The sequence below is a fragment of the Pongo abelii genome, chromosome 1 (assembly GCF_028885655.2).
Source record: "Pongo abelii isolate AG06213 chromosome 1, NHGRI_mPonAbe1-v2.0_pri, whole genome shotgun sequence".
NCBI classification, from domain to species: domain Eukaryota; kingdom Metazoa; phylum Chordata; class Mammalia; order Primates; family Hominidae; genus Pongo; species Pongo abelii.
This window is the reverse complement of record NC_071985.2, coordinates 176,480,950-176,496,166: the sequence shown is the minus strand read 5'-3', so window position 1 is coordinate 176,496,166 and position 15,217 is coordinate 176,480,950. Positions and strand designations below refer to the sequence as shown.

The 15,217-nt window shown below is 36.9% G+C and overlaps 1 protein-coding gene across 2 annotated transcripts in view; it reads left to right on the top strand.

Annotated features, from left to right (window-relative positions):
• PRKAA2 (protein kinase AMP-activated catalytic subunit alpha 2) overlaps positions 1 to 15,217 on the top strand; it is a 66,818-nt gene that overhangs the window by 9,704 nt on the left and 41,897 nt on the right. Inside the window, exon 1 of one of the 2 annotated variants that reach the window (XM_063724316.1) lies at positions 88 to 174. The gene's annotated coding sequence lies outside the window, so the exon portion shown is untranslated. 2 annotated transcript variants of the gene reach the window in all.

The window sequence follows — 15,217 nt, the reverse complement described above, 5'->3', positions numbered from 1 at the left end:
ATTAAAGATAATTTATAAAATCTTGCTATATGTCTCTTACTCTGAATGTTAGTATGTTATTAATATACTTTGTTTTTTCAGAGTCATTTTTCTTCAGATTATATATACTATTAAAACAAGAACAGTGTGTTCTTATTCAACATCTCAGTTTCTAAATTATAAATGAATTATAAGGTAAGTTAAACTGACTGTCATAAAACAATAGTTCTAAAATTTTTAAATATACCATACTTATTTTTTTAAATGCTTGTTTTACTTGGGCAATATAAGTTATTTTCATTTTCTTTTTAAAACATTTATTTTACTGTTTCTCACAATATATGTATATTTTATATATATATATTTTTTGTAGAGACAGAGTCTCACTGTATTGTTCAGGGTAGTCTCAAACTCCTGGGCTCAAGTGATCCACCTACATTGGCCTCCCAGAATGCTGAGATTATAGACATGAGCCACCATGCCCAGCTCTTTCTTTTTTTAAATGTATTTGAGTATAAGTTGGAACTATGTGGTATCCATAATTGATTCCAGTTTTTCCAGCCTTAATTAATGGAATAATACAATCAATATATATTAAGTATTTGCTGTGTTTAGTCATACTGGATTTTAAGCAAAATATTTTTTGCCAGTGTTCATCTGTTCATGAGGGATCTTCTTCTATGACCCAAACATTTCCCATTAGGCACCATCTCCAACATTGGAGATTAAATTTCAGTGTGAGATTTGGATAGGACAAATATCCAGACTATGTGAAGTGGCTAAAAGGCAGAAGAACTAAGCAGAGTTTGAGTCTTGGGAGACAACAGTTGGAGTTTGCAGTTTATCAAGGAGAGTCTGATAAACAGTTGGGTTTTTGGTAGCAACCCTCTGAAGACGGATATCCTGCTTAGAATAAGCTTAATCTCAGATTGATCTGCCTCTTATCTTTCTTCTCTGGGGGAAAATAAAACTATCAGAGCCTCTACAGATTTTCACACACAATGTTCAGCATTCCAAGAGACAGGGTGAAGATAATAGAAACAGGTGTGTAGGGGATGCAGATAGTAAAGATATCAAACACAGAATTTAAAATAACTGATACTTTTGTTTAAAGTGGAGAATATTAGCAGAGGACTGAAATCTATGAAAAATAAAGGAAATTCTAGGACTGAAAAAATACAATAATTGAATTATCCTTTAGATGATTAATAGCATCTAAAGATGATTCCATTGAAGAGAGGATTAGTGAATTAGATGATGGGTCAGAAGAAAATATCCATACTGAAAGGCAGAGAGACAAAAGGATGAAAAGAAAGTATAAGACACATATGAGAACAGTGAAAAGTCTAATACGTGTATTATTGGAATCTATATAGAAAAAGTTAATTGCAAGCCTCCATTTTTTTTTTCTGTAAAACGGTAACCCCAGGTTTGCCTTCTTTTAATACAGTTTCTCTGGACATAGACTAAGATAAATGTGATTTATCAGTTCTATTGCCAACAACAATATTTATTGTAAAAATGACCTGTGATTGGTTAACTGCATTTGGACTGGGAGGACTACGAATGGACATGTTATACTCCTGAGAGACTACATTATTCACCATTTCTACCAGCATAAAACTTATAGGGAAACAGACCTCCAGTTTCCCTTTAAGGTGTCTCTTCAAACTCAAGCACTTCCTGATGGGAGGCTTAGAAGCTGCAAAAATGGGCTTATTATATGAAGTATTTCTTGTTTGAGGCTTGTATATGCTGGAGTATACTGTATCCACTCATATGGGCTTCCCAACTTCATGTACCCCTGTGTGATGAGGAGGCATGGAAGTAGCAACTGAATATTTTAAGGACTTCTGATGAAGATGTTTTTGATTATGCCATCCTGACATTCTGTGTTTCTGTCCTAACTTCTCATAAAAAGCTAAGTAAAACTGATGTAACATTACCACCTTTTGTATCCTGGGATATGAATGTCATCTTGAATCCAAGACCACTGATGGTCATACACAGCAGGTAATACACGATTCCAGAAGAAGACAAAGGGAATGGGGCAGAGGCAGCATTTGAAGAGATAATGGCAGAAAGTATTCTAAAACTGATTAAATGCCTCAAGCCACAGATTTAGAAGCCCCAAGCAGAATAAATATAAGAAAACCATTCCTAGAGATACCACTGCGCAACTGGTCTAAACCAATTCCCTTTTCTTGAGCCTCCCTTATGCTAGTGTAGACTGTATTTATCCTTGCAGAAATGGGAAAAAAATGTTGAGAATATCTTAAAAGCAGCTGGGGCGGGGGAAGCGGGGAAGAAGTGTATTATCTTCAAAGGGACAACAATAAGTTGACTTCTGAACTGAAACAGTGAAAACAAGGAAAAAATTGAATGGAATTGTTTTTTTACCTTCAAAGAGGTGAAAGAAACAAACTGCCAGCCTATAATTTTATGCCCAGCAAAAATGTTCTTCAAAAATAAAGGCAAGCTGGGCGTGGTGGCTCATGCCTGTAATCCCAGCACTTTGGGAGGGCAAGGCAGGGATCACCTGAGGTCAGGAGTTTGAGACCAGCCTGGCCAACATGGTGAAACCCTGTCTTTACTAAAAATACAAAAATTGGCCAGGTGTGGTAGCACACACCTGTAATCCCAGCTACTCGGGAGGCTGAGGCAGGAGAATTGCTTGAACCCAGGAGGCAGAGGTTGCAGTGAGCCAAGATCGTGCCATTGCACTCCAGCCTGGATGACAAAGCGAGACTCCATCTCAAAATAAATAAATAAATAAATAAATAAATAAATAAATAAATAAAACTCCAGCCTGGGTGACAGAGCAAGACTCCATCTCAAAATAAATAAATGAATGAATGAAGGAAGGAAGGAAGGCAAAATGCATTTTTATGGAAACATAAATTGAGACAACTTGTCAACAGAAGACATATAGTAAAGGGAACACCAAAGGCAATTTTTCAGGAAGAAAGAAAGTGACCCCAGGTGGAAGGAATAAATACAAAAAGAAATGAAGAGCGTTGGAAAGTCTAAGTATGTGGGTAACTAAATAGATACTGACTATACAAAATAATATCATCTTGCGAGATTGAAAATATATGTAGGAATGAAATGCAAGAACAGAAAAGATATGAGAAAAAGTAGAGTTATAGTGTTCTAAAGCCCTTGCTTTGTTTGGGAAATGTAAAAACACAAATTTTTATTAGACTGAAGTTAAGGATACATGTTGTAATATCTGGGGTAGCCATGAAAATGAAACCTGAGGGCTCTAGAGAAAAAAACACAGGTCATGTTTCTTGTTTTGTTTTAGAGAGAATTCTAAATCATTCCACAACTCTACTTTAAAAAGAAATTTTATGGAATGTAAAATTATGTAGTCAACATGAAAACATTCAGAGGTGGTTAATAAGAATGGAAGGGGAGTTGTCTGAAGACAGGAAAATAAAGGAGGATGAGTAAGAAGGAGATGAAGCATGTGGAATAAGAGAGACAAAAAGAAAATAGACACATAAGGACCAGAGTTGGAAAGACCTAAGAGAGGGCATGGTTTATGATGCTTTGGGATAAATGTTGCTGGCAGAATCTACTGAATGCTAATACATTCTCCAACAGTGTTAAATAATTTATGCTGGTAGACCTTTTTTTTTTTCTTTCCCCCCACCATTTTTTTTTTTTTTTTTTTGGAGTCTGGGTCTCACTCTGTCACCCAGGCTGGAGTATAGTGGCACAATCATAGTTCACTGTAGTCTCCAACTCCTGGGCTCAAGTGATCCTCCGTGATCCTCCTGCCTCCTTTTTTTTTTTTTTTTTTAGAGACAGAATCTTCCTCTGTCCGCCAGGCTGGAGTACAATGGCATGATCTTGGCTCACTGCAACCTCTGCCTCCCGGGCTCAAGCAATTCTTGTAACCTCAGCCTCCGCAGTAGCTGGGACTCCAGGTATGCTCCATCACACCCACTCCTGCCTCCTCTTTCTGAGTGGCTGGGACTACAGGCGAGTGCCACCATGCCCGGCTAATTTTTATTTTATTTTATTTTTTTATAGAGACGGCGTCTTCCTGTGTTGCCAGGGCTGGTCTCAAACTCCTGGCTTCAAGCGATCCTCTTGCCTAGGCCTCCCAAAGTGCTTGGATTACAGGCATGAGCCACCATGCTTGGCTGTAAACTGTTTTCCTGACTCTATTTTTTAATCTTAAATGATTATGTAAAAATAAAGTTGATTTTCCTGTGGAATCCTAGATTAACTTAAATTTTAAAGAAGTATTTTATTGGCTGGGCACGGTGGCTCATGCCTGTAATCCCAGCACTTTGGGAGGCCGAGGCAGGTGAATCACATGAGAGGCCAGGCGTTCAAAACCAGCCTGGCCAAGATGGCAAAACCCTGTCTCTACTAAAAATAGAATAAATGAGCTAGGCGTGGTGGTGCATGTCTGTAATCCCAGCTACTTGGGAGGCTGAGGCAGGAGAATTGCTTGAATCTGGGAAGCAGAGGTTTCAGTGAGCTGAGATCGTGCCATTGCACTCTAGCCTGGGTGGCAGAACAAGACCCTGTATCAAAAAAAAAAAAAGGTATTAAATATTTGATTTATTTATTTTTCTTTCTATTGCTGCTGCACAAATTAAAGTTTTAAAGAAATATTTTAAAGTTACAATCTAAAGCCAATATAAACACTTATTTTAAAAATAAAGCAGAGGTGTCATATCTCACTCCTGTAATCCCAGCACTTTGGGAGGCTGAGGCGGGTGGATTCCTTGAACCAGCCTGGGCAAAATGGCGAAACCTCATCTCAACAAGAAACACAAAAATTAGCCAGGCATGGTGGCACGTGCCTGTAGTCCAAGCGACTTGGGGAACTGAGGCGGGAGGATCGCTTAGGCCTGGGAGGTTGAGGCTGCCGAGAGCCGTGAGTGTCCTACTGCACTCCAGCATATGTGACAAAGAGAGACCCTGTCTCTAAATAAATAAATAAAGCAGAATACAGCATATCATATAATTAAAGAAGTTAGGTGTAGAGCAAGTCTTTACTAAAATAAATTATTTTCGTAAGTCTTTCCTGATCTATTTAAAATAGCCCATTTTCCTGTCATCTTGTCACTCTGCTTTCTTCATGTATCATCGTTACATCACTATGTTTCTTCTGTTAGAAAATTTCCTTATTTTTTGTCTTCTAACACACCAAGCACAACTATAATGTTGTATATTTGTTTATTATTTATGTTCTCCACCAGAAGGCAAGTTTCATTTATTTTCACAATTCAAGGCAATGGCTAGTACACATCAGACACTCAGAATATATTTGTTGAATGAATGAGCAAATGAACGTGGAGACTAATGGGGTAAGAACAAGTAGGAGAAAAAAGTCTTCAAGGATGTACAAGTTCATTCTCTTAATAACATTTAAGTTCATTTTACATATTTTATTAGGGGATTTAGAGACTCTTAAGACTTTCAGTTCATGTGTTATTTTCTTGATTTTTCAGCACCTCTCGATGAATAGCCTTAGTGTATCTGATCCATACAAGGGCCACAGCCCTACCCCAGCCTCACTCTCTAACTGAACACAGCAATTCTCCATACTTGATTATTTTCATGCATTGTCCCTCCCTGCTTAGCCTATCACTACTAGACTATATCCCTTCACTGTGACCTCATTTCTCAAATCTAATGCTAGAGATAATGCTTATCCTCTTAAGCATGCAAGTGAGCACCCTTGATACATTGTAATCAAGGAAACCTGAGTATTGAAGGGTAAAATTGTGTGAATTTTGAGCTTGGGCGTTAGAGGCAGGTACACCATCCTGTCACTCACTGATTTCTAATTTCCAGTTTGCTCACTTGCAAATAGGGCATAATAATATTTACCTTGTGGGAGTTTTGGGAATTAAATATGTATGTAAAGTGCTATTTAATAAATATGGTACTTATTTAATAAGTTGTAGATAAAAAGGAAAGGAAGTCTCTTGCTTCCTTGTCAGAACCATCCTTTAGAGAACTTTAAAGGATTTTCAGGGAAAGGAAATTTGGAGAAGAGCAATGAGATTGTTTTGTTTCACCATGGGCAAAGGTGAAAGGAGCGTTGCGTTGTTTTGGCAGGAGTCTGGGGATGGTAGGGGTCAGAACATATGTGCATTACATAACGCTGCTGATCACCAGAGTTATGGCTCTTGACATGAATGAGTAAAGGTTGCTGACCACCCCATGAGGCCCAACTGGCAGATACATGTGTGATCTCTTGGCTCGTCATGGCTTAGGTATATAGTGTCCTCCAAATATTCTTAATTTTTTTATTGTACTCCATATACAAAAGTGTACTGGTATCTTTTACGTAAATTCTCAATAAATTTTCACAAACTGAACCCACCTATGTAACCACCACTTTGATAAAGACATGGAAAATGACCAGTTTCCCAGAAGTCCCCTTGTGTCCCATATCCCCTTGTTTCCATCCTCCACCCCACCAATGGGAACCACTATCCATGGATAGTTCCACCTGTTTTTGAACTTTGTAGAGACAGAATTCTACTGTATCTGGCTTCTTTACATGGGATTATGTTTATGAGATCTATCCATGTCATTGCATGTAGTTGTAATTCATTCTCATTGCTATATAGTATTGCATTCAGACTATACTATTATTTGTCCATTCTATTACTGATGGAAATTTGGTAGTTTTTACATCTTGGTTGTTATGATTAATGCTATTTTACACATTCCTGTACATGTCTTTTTTCTATTTTTATTATTTTAGGAAAACGTGAATTCAAAACCATATATGTAAATATTATTTTAGAAATATTGTTTTTTTTCTACTCTCACATTTCAGATTCTTGTCATTACTGGGAATATTTTTTCAATTATCTACCATGGCTTTCTAGAATACCGTATTTATTGTTATTTAAGTTGTTTGAGATCCAATACTTTTGAATCCATACACAATACTATAACAGGTGCCTGCTAATATAATGTTACAACCACAGGTTTCTTTTTTCACTTGTCTTTTTGAGTTATAACCTTCACTATGTTGTAACTACTTAGTATACTAATTTTTAAAGTAATCTTTAAAAGACTTTAAAATGATATTCTACATTTGTAAGTGTGAAATAATTCTTCAGGGATAATTATCATATTACCATATCCTTGATAAGTATCTATTTTGTTGTTACTGATTCCATCAGAAGTTTTCTCCCATGTAGTAAGGATTGATACATTTGCTAGGCAAGTGTGTCTTACATATAGTCATTTGTTGTTCAAAATAATTTAGAAAGTGCCTTCTTAAGGTGAAAGTGTCTTCTAAAGATGAAAGATTTACGAGAACTTGAATTTAGGAAGAGTCTCTTTTTTTCTGCAGTTTAACTTTTGATTAAAAAGGAACCATCAAATTATATTTGGGACTATATATCTTTGAGAAAAAGATATGACAGCACTTCAAAAATTCGTGGAAAAATGGAATTAAAAGATAAAAATAAAAAATATAAACATTTTTAATTTTTAATTTTAATTTCAATTTTTTAATTAAATAGAGATGATTTTTTAAAAAAAATTAAATACAGATGAGGTCTCACTATGTTGCCCAGGCTGGTCTCAAACTCTTGAGCTCATGTGATCCTCTTGCCTTGGCCTCCCAAAGTGCTAGGATTGATTGCAGGCATGAGCCACCATGCCCGGCCAACTTTATTTTTTAGCATAAATGCCATCAAGGTCAAGACACTTTTGTAAGCAATGATAGCAGCCATTTAGTCCATTCCTAAAGAACTTTTGGTCCTGAGAGTTTAACCATGTCAGTGTAGTCTTTTTTACATGAATAACTAAAAGAAAATGGGTTTGTTTTAAAGGTTTTTTTTTTTTTAATATTAAGAAACAAAGTCAGAAGGAGCCAAATCAGAATTGTAAGGTGGATGCCTAATGATTTTCCTTGAAAATTCATGCAAATTGCGCTTGTTTGATGAGAGGAATGAGCAGGAGCATTGTCATAGTGGAGAAGGACTCTTTAGTGAAGCTTTCTATGGGAGTTTTTCTGCTAAAGTTTTGGCTAACTTTCCCAAAACACTCTAATAATCACATGTTGTTGTTCCTTGGCCCTCCAGGGAGTCAATAAACAAAATGCCTGAAGATCCCAAAAAACTGTTGCCATGAACTCTGCTCTGTTTTTTGTTTGTTGTTTTTTAAGAGACAAGGTCTTTGTGGCACTGAGGCTGGAGGGCAGTGGCACAATCATAGCTCACTGCAGCCTGGAACTCAAGTGATCCTCTTGTCTCAGCCCCCTGAGTAGCTGAGACTGTAGGCCTGTGCCACCACACTTGGGTCATTTTAAACAATATTTTTGAAGAGACAGGGTCTTGCTATGTTGCCAGGCTGGTCTCGTCCTCCTGGGCTCAAGTGATCCTCTCGCCCCTGTTTCCCAAAGTGTTGGGATTCACAGGTGTAAGCCACTGCGCCTAGCCCACATTTGCTCTTCACTAGTACACTGTGCTTTAACTGGACCACTTCCACCTCTTGGTAGCCATTGTCTGGACTGTGCTTTGTCTTCAGGATCATATTGGAAAAGCCATGTTTCATTTCCTATTACAACTCTTCGAAGAAATGCTTCAGGATATTGATGCTACCTATTTAAAATTTCCATTGAGAGCTCTGCTCTTGTCTGCAGCTGATCTGAGTGCAACAGTTTTGACACCCATTGAGTGGAATGTTTGCTCAACTTTAACTTTTTAGGCAGAGTTGTGTCAAACTAAATCGATTGAGATGCCTGTGATTTCGGCTATCATTTCTGCCTGTCCTTTTCAATTAAGGCATGAACGATATTAATTTTTTTTCTTCCAAATCTGTGAGGGTGGTCTGCTGCTATGGGCTTCATCTTCAAAATCATCTTGTGAGCCAAGCATGGTGGCTAACCCCTGTAATCCCAGCACTTTAAGAGGCAGAGGTAGGAAGATCGCTTGAGCCCAGGAGTTTGAGACCAGCTTTGGCAACATAGCAAGACCCTGTCTCTACAAAAAATAAAAAATTAGCTGAGCATAGTGGTGCACGCCTATAGTTACAGTTTCTCTGGAGGCTGAGGTGGGAGAATCACTTGACACAGAAGGTCAGGGTTGCAGGGAACAGTGATTGCATCACTGCCTTCCAGCCTGGGCAACAGAGTGAGACCCTGCCTCAACACAAAACAAAAAACTCTTCTTGTCCCTTCTTAAAACGAATTACCTATTTGTAAACTGCTGATTTCTTTGAGTCGTTGTTCCCATAAACTTTTCGTAAGGCCTCAATGATTTCACCATACTTCCGTTAATGCTTCGATATAAATTTGATGTTTGTTTTTGCTTTAACATTAGCAGAATTCATGTTGCTTTAATAGGGACTCTTTTCAAACTGATGCTTATCCTTCTTAGTACCTCAAACTAGATCCTGTTCAGACATGTAATAGTTTATTTTGGTACAAAAGTTTTTTGATATCCATGCATAGTTTTTTCATAATGTGCATTTCCATGAATTTTTTGATTTTTTAAATATTTTTCTTTTTAGTTCAGATGTTGTTTCTGGTCTAATATTTACTTGTTTATATTTAATAAGTTATTTTTTACTTTAAAAATATTTTGATCTTTTTTTACATGCATGTTTGTGTGTGCAGTTTCTGGTGTATTTTTAACAGTAGCAATAGGACTGTTCAGGACTCTTAGGAAGTGCAAAGAGAGCAAATTTTTTTTCCCCTTGAGACTTGCTTTGAAGATAGCAAGATATAGCTTTGAATCACAGCTCCAAAATTGATTGCTTATATGCATTTTGGTTAAGTGTCTTAAACTCTGTGAGCCTGGGTTTTCTCTTCTACAAGAACTCTTGTAGAATTTAAATTAAAAAAAAAATAAAGTGCTTAATGCATATATATATACATACAAACACATGCATGCATGTGTATATGTGTATATACACACATACAGACACACACACACACATATATATATATATATGTACACACATACATACAAACAGCCTGGTAAGTATGAGGCACGCATTACCATTATTATTATCTGCCTTTCAGAATTACCTGTTTTCTATTGATATCATAACTACCTTTCCTCAATTGCTTTATCTTTTAGGCCCCAGAATTGTCTGGTCTTTCCTGCCTTGGATACCCACTCTAGCTAGTTCCTATCTTTTTTTTTTTTTTTTGAGACAGAGTCCAAAAAAAAATCCAGGCCAGAGTACAGTGGCACAGTCTTGGCTCACTGCAACCTCCGCCTCCCCGGTTCAAATGATTCTCCTGCCTCAGCCTCCTGAGTAGCTAGGATTACAGGCGCCCACCGCCACACCCAGCTAGTTTTTGTATTTTTAGTAGAGACAGGGTTTCACCATGTTTGCCATGCTGGTCTCAAACTCCTGAGCTCAAGTGATCCGCCCACCTTGGCCTCCCAAAGTGCTGGGATTGCAGGCGTGAGCCACCGCACCCGGCCTAGCTAGTACCTTTCTAAAGTACAATGTATGAGTACTTTTCTTTCCATTTCTTAGATCTTTGCTACCTAAAGTTTAAGTACATAGGTTAGCAGCATTGAAAGCTTCTTGTAAATACTTCAAAGCACTTGAGCACTTTTAATTTATGCATTTCCATTGGTTATAATACTTGGGAGTGAAATCGCTGAGTCTTAGAGTATATACATGTTCAGTTTTAGTAGTTATGCATTTTGCATCAATTTATTGTTTTCCCAAGTGTTTGCACTAATTTACATTCCCTCCAGCAACATATAAAAGTTCCAGTTGCTCTATTTCTTGATTAATACATGGCATTGTCTATCTTTTTTATTGTGCTATTCTGGTGAGTATATTATGGTATTGTATTGCATTGTGGTCTTAATTTACTTTTCTCTGATGACCCATGATATTGAGCACCTTTTCATGTTTATTGACTATCTAGATCTCCTCTTTTCTAAATCTGTTTTCCTGTGAGACATATACCTTCTTTTGTAATGCCCAGACCTTGAGTAAATTGTAGTTCTGGTGCAGATGGTTATTATTTTTTCTTCTGATTCTTTTCCATATTTAGAAGCTTCTGGAATGCAGTACTACATAGGATTCTTTAGGACTTGGAATATATAGATAATAACTCCCTTTTGATAGGTATTTGTTGGTTTGCTCAGATATGAGAGTGATTAGCACACCGAACTTACATACACCTCATATTCTAAAGCAGCAATACTAGTAGATTATGAAGCCTGTATCATATATTCATGTGCCCGAAATATTAGAGTTAGTCATGCATTTTTTTTCCATACAGTAAATAAATAGTTACTGAGTGTTAGTTATGTGTTAGGTACTGTGCCAGATGCCAAGGATCAATGATAAATGAGACACAGACCCTGTTATGAAAGAGCTAGCCACCATAAAGGAGATCAGTAACAACAGCAAAGTAGGTAATTACAGCACTTGATGTTAAGAGCCACCAGGAAGAGGAGCTGTGGGATTACATTAGAACATCACTTAATCAGACTGTTGAGTTGGTGGAATGAGTTGGGGAATGGGGTACTAGTTAGGGATTGCTTATTGAAAGGTGGCACTTCATTTGAAAGACAAATGAGACATAGACATGTGATGCATTGGAGATTTGGTGAATGGGAATTTAAATAGTTCACATATTTAATGGCATTTATTTATTCCATTGAATACAGTTCAACTGAAATTTGCTGAATGCTTATCATAAACTGGGCATGTGTTGGCTCTGAAAATGAGAGAAAGCACAGTCCTTATGGGAAGTCCCAAATAGTTCTAAATGACTGAAGTATAACATTTGAGGTGAGGGAATAGTGAATGATGATACAGGAAAGACAGGCAGAGACATATATATGTATTATATAAATACTATGTGTATACCTATAGCACTATATGAAGTCCTTTAATATTCAACCATTCTGATTACCTTCTTACTCCAATTTTCCAATTAGGTGCATAACATGCTATGAGTATAGAATGGGTTTCCGCTTCCCAATATCAGTGGAGCCTCCGTTCTATATGGTAACATAATTTGTCCTGACTCCCAGAGCTTCTGTCCAACACCATCGTACAAAATTCTTGAATCTTCCCCTTGCTTTTCATTTCAATCAGCTTGCCTTACCTGTAATTACAGGGTATACAGAAGACTAATCTTTCTTACTACTAAAGTATTTCATAACGTATGGACACTTTGGTCAAAAGCAATTAGTGGAAAGAGAAGTGTTTCTAATTCAGGGTCTACAGAAAATAAGATAGTGGAGCTGGCTGAGGACTGATACACATGCTTTCCATCAGAGCCAAAACTTATCTATGCTCGTTCCTCAATTCATTCATTCTTTCCCCCAATGTTTTTTTCCCCCACTTCTTAAACTTAGGGCCAATTTAAAGGTCTGGCCGTCAGACTGTTTAGGGTCATGAGGGGAACATTGTAACTGGTAGCCAAAAATGCCACTCTAACTGGAAGGCTGTATCTCTAGCATCTAAACTTGGAATTCTAAGTGTCACTTCTCCCAAACCCAAATTGTTATTACATATGGTGTGTATTAATACATTCTATAATACCTTTAATACAATAGCATTATTTTATATATTATGAGTTAAATCTTTCTTTGGGTAACCACAGATTGCATTATAGTATAATCATTAAGAACATAGGCTTTAGAGTCAGATAGATCTGGATTTAAATACTGATTTTGTCCATTACTAGTCAGTTTGAATTTCTCTAAGTCTTAGTTTCCACATCTATAAAATTTCCTCATACAGTCATTAAAAGCTTAAATGAAACAATGTATATAAAATGTTAAACATGTATATATACAGATAGATACACACCTGCTAGGTATCCCTCACAGATTTGTGAGAAAGAATAATTAACTGTCATTAAATAACCCCTGCTACAAATCTGGCTTATAAATTGACTTCTGTAGACACCCTGAAGGATGATATCCATTTCTTGATAGTCTCTCTTGTGCCTTCACTTGGAGACCCTCCTGAAGGACTTAGTGCACATTTTTTTTTAGTCTAAATTTTAAGTCAGACCACCCCAAATATGTCCGAAAAGTTCTAAGAAACTTTTTAAGCTATGGTAATACAATGGTAGGCTTGATTTTATTTATTTAGATAAAATACGATGATAGACTTGATTTTACTTATTATATAGACTAATAACTTTCTGGGAGCGCTATGATTGCCACAATTCCAAAGAGAAGAAAAACTTTTCAAGCACCAAAAAAGTAGCTTAAAAACAAATTTTGTACACCAGTCAGGGACTCTTTAGAGTGTAAGAAATACCACCTTCAGCACTTTGTCCAGTGGAGCATGTGAAATTAAGTACTTAGATTCTTTTTGTGGACTGAAGCTTCATTTTCTTTGGGCTAGTTCAAATTATTATGCAGTATTTCCATAGCCTTTACATTTTGGCAACTCTTTTCTTTGATCCTAGCAGAAAAATAGATTATAATTTAGGCTCCAAATAATTATTTTTTAATTGTTCCTTTTGTTTTAATTAGATATGATAATATCCTAAACTATATAATATATTAAAATAGAATGAGGATGTATCTGATATGAATTACTATGGGATGATGTACAGATACAGAAGTGTTCCAAACTATGCCTTATGAAACTATGTCTTGCCTGTGGTAAAAAATGCTGGACTTCATATGGGAATGATATTGGAAATTTGAAAACTTTTAATCTTTGTGTAAAACAATTGTGTATTTATACCTGTATAACACAGCTGTGTGAAGTTCTGTGTCTTGTATATAAAGAAAAATGTGTCAAAACTGAAAAGCATCCAGAAAGTGGCAACCAAAATCATCAAGAGGCAGGAGTGGCTTAAAAGCTTTATACCTTTCAATGTGGAATGATCCTCAGGGATATCGTTAGAAAAGTCTTAGAGTTGGAAGGGGAATTAGCCTTGATCTACTCCAACCTGTTATTTAATGCAGGAATTTATCTTATGATAATCCTGATAAATGGCTGAGCTTCCTCTGTTTGAATACTGGATGATGCATTAAGAGTGCTGATTTTGGCTGGGCACGGTGGCTCACGCCTGTAATGCCAGCACTTTGGGAGGCCAAGGCAGGCAGATCACCTGAGGTCAGGAGTTCCAGACCAGCCTGGCCAACATGGTGAAACCCTGTCTCTATTAAAAATACAAAAATTAGCCAAGTGTGGTGGTGCGCGCCTGTAATTCCACCTACTTGGGAGGCTGAGGCAGGAGAATCACTTGAACCCGGGAGGCGGAGGTTGCAGTGAACTGAGATTGTACCACTGCACTCCAGCCTGGGTGACAGACTGTCTCAAAAAAAAAAAAAAAGTGCTGATTTTGGGGACATTCTGCTTGGGTTTAAATCCCAGCCCTGCCTACTGGGATCTACCATGGTCACTCACCTACTAGTTGAGTGACCATGGGCAAATTCTTAACCTCTCTGCAAATTTTTAGCCAGCCCTATTTCCTGGCTTATTATTGCCAGCATCTGTGTTCCTGACAATAGGCGAAGACACAAGGGATCTGGCCTCTGACCCCATCCCATCTAGCATTGAGAGATGAACTGAGAATCAAATAAATGTTTGCGTTATACATCTGGTGGAAAAGAAAGTATATTCAGCATATAGTAGTTACCTTAAAAAATGAAATTTTCAGTATAGACCAGAGTGGTGAAAAGCAAGTTTAGGGGAGGCTTCATGGATCAGACAAGTCTGTTAGTTGAAGGAAAGTCTATTGACTGTTCCCAGTTCTGCCTTTTGGAACAACATAAATCAGTTTAATTCCTTCTGTGTGAAAATTCTTCACCTTATCAAACGTAAAATATAAAAGGCATAGTTTGGGTGAGTGTGGATTTTTCCCCTCTTAAAATTCCATAGCTTTAGAGAGTATTTTGTGTATTTTGGCTAAAATTTAGGAAAAACAAAATGAACCACTAATGGGTGATAATTTTGTAGAGCTCTTAAACTTTTTAATCCAAAAAATTGTGTGGACTATAAATTAAAATTCATTTCCATCAACTCATATATGGTTACTCAGCAAAATTGGAAGTTTGAACTAGATTCCAAACTTTTTGAGTTTTAAAATATTCTAAATAATGTATTATTTAGATTCGGCTTTGAGTGACAGAAATATCCAAAATAAGAATGGCTTAAACAAATAGCAGTATTTTGCTGTCTTGTAAAAGTCTGAGCAGGTGATGTAGACTGTTGTTATGTCTGATGGTGTCAAAAATATGGTTTTCTCTTTTCTGTTGCTCTCCCCTTCTTAATGTCTGGTCTT